Source organism: Schistocerca cancellata, chromosome 12 (genome assembly GCF_023864275.1).
Source record: "Schistocerca cancellata isolate TAMUIC-IGC-003103 chromosome 12, iqSchCanc2.1, whole genome shotgun sequence".
NCBI lineage: Eukaryota > Metazoa > Arthropoda > Insecta > Orthoptera > Acrididae > Schistocerca > Schistocerca cancellata.
The window spans coordinates 16,264,738-16,267,139 of record NC_064637.1 but is presented as its reverse complement, the minus strand read 5'-3'; the positions used below and the strand labels follow the sequence as shown (position 1 = coordinate 16,267,139).

The following is a 2,402-nucleotide window of genomic DNA, read 5'->3' as shown; positions in this document are numbered from 1 at the left end:
TCGGATCCCGACAAGAGATCGTGCTTAGCGTGTATCGGCATTGAAAGAATGCATATTTGGTCGTCGCACCTTATTCGTGTCACTGAATCTGCTTGTAAGTTCCATTGTCTGAGGCGCAGTGCTTGTAACATTCTTTAAGAAATGTATGTTCCTCTTCAGAAGTCAATCATTTCCAGCACTCTTGTGTCGTCGTTGAGACTCTAGAGTCTTGTACCAGTAGAAGCAAGCGACAGAATGTCGTTTGTTGGTCGGTATATATACTTTCTACAACACAGCTGCCCGCATGTATTAACAGGCTTCTTTATTAAGAAAGGCAACGGCCTTGCCGCAGTGGATACACCGGTTCCCGTGAGATCACCGAAGTTAAGCGCTGTTGGGCGTGGCCGGCACTTGGATGGGTGACCATCCAGCCGCCATGCGCTGTTGCCATCTTTCGGGGTGCACTCAGCCTCGTGATACCAATTGAGGAGCTACTCGACCGAAAAGTAGCGGATTCGGTCAAGAATACCATCATAACGACCGGGAGAGCTGTGTGCTGACCCCACGCCCCTCCTATCAGCATCCTCCACTGAGGATGACACGGCGGTCGGATGGTCTCGGTAGGCCACTCGTGGCCTGAAGACGGAGTGCTTTTATTAACAAAAACGAGAAGCTGCTTATCTTTAAGTAAGTTAGGTAACAGTCCACATTAGCGTCACTGCCGGTGAAGGACAAGTCCCACTATTAACACTACACTCTCGTAGCCGGTGACATGAACTGACAGACGCCAACTAGAATAGTGACTTAGCTAGTAACTGTGAATGACTGACTGGGCCATCTGGCCCACGGCGGCGATCTAAATACTTGCTGTCGAGAAGGCGTTGTCGGCACGTTGCTTGCGAGTCTGTCTTTGGCCTCTCTCCTGAGAGGAGCGCTTGATTTAGCACCTATTATCGATCTTCTTGCAATCTCTTTGCCGACTGGTGTGCTGGTGAAAGTTTACGCCAGCACAAGTGCCAAATGCGTTACCGTGGAAGTGTGCCCAGATTATTTCCAAATAATAATGTCCAGATTGCAGTTTGATAGGTCGGTAGTGGCAGAATATTTCATTGCAGTCGGGTGTAAATCCAGGGCCTCAATTGTGACCTTACACTACTTTCCTCAGGAGATTTTGTTTTAGTTCCGTTAAAATAGTGATCCACTCGAGTCAAATTACATAATTTCCTGCTGCTCAGGAAAGTTTTAGTGTCCGGTGCTAACATATGGTGCTGAAACAAGACCCTAAGGAAATGGGATCAAAAGCAACTTGGCGTATTTTAAAGAAATCTGTGGAGACGAATTCTTGGCCCAGCTGATGAAAATAATGTCTGGAGGAGGAGATTCAACTATGAATTATGTGTATAATGAACCAGGCAGTGTCAGCTACGTTTATATTAAATTGATGGAAGGGGCAGGACTTGTAAACGTCAGTATGATTAAGAAGGCAGTGTCAGAAGGAACCAGGAGGGAAGGTGTGACATCTACATCTACATTTATACTCCGCAAGCCACCAAACGGTGTCTGGCGGAGGGCACTCAACGTACCACTGTCATTACCTCCCTTTCCTGTTCCAGTCGCTTATGGTTCGCGAGAAGAACGAGTGCCGGAAAGCCTCCGTGCGCGCTCGACTCTCTCTAATTTTTCATTCGTGATCTCCTCGGGAGGTATAAGAAGGGGGAAGCAATATATTCGATACCTCATCCAGAAACGCACCCTCTTGAAACCTGGACAGCAAGCTACACCGCCATCCAGAGCGCCTCTCCTGCAGAGTCTGCCACTTGAATTTCCTAAACATCTCCGTAACGCTACCACGCTTACCAAATAACCCTGTGACGAAACGTGCCGCTCTTCTTTGGATCTTCTCTATCTCCTGTCAACCCGACCTGGTACGTATCCCACACTGATGAGCAATACTCAAGTATAGTTCGAACGAGTGTTTTGTAAGCAACCTCCTTTGTTGATGGACTACATTTTCTAAGGACTCTCCCAATGAATCTCAACCTGGCACCCGCCTTACCAACAATTAATTTTATATGATCATCCCACTTTAAGTCGTTCCGCACGCATATTCCCAGAAGTAACAGCTACCAGTGTACAATAAAGGATCCTTCTTTCTATGTACTCGCAATACGTTATATTTGCCTATGTTAAGGGTCAGTTGCCACCATCTGCACCAAGTGCCTATCCGCTGCAGATCTTCCTGGATTTCGCTGCAATTCTCCGATGCGGCAACTTCTCTGTATACTACAGCATCATCCGCGAAAAACCGCATGGAACTTTCGACTATCTACTAGGTCATTAATATATATTGTGAGAAGCAGTGGCCCCATAACACTCCCCTGTGGCACACCAGAGGTTACTGTAACGTCTGTAGACGTCTCTCC

At 47.2% G+C, this 2,402-nt stretch overlaps 1 pseudogene; it reads left to right on the top strand.

The window, feature by feature from the left end:
* Positions 1-312: 312 nt before the first annotated feature.
* Positions 313-429, top strand: LOC126109960 (5S ribosomal RNA; annotated as a pseudogene).
* Positions 430-2,402: the final 1,973 nt, after the last annotated feature.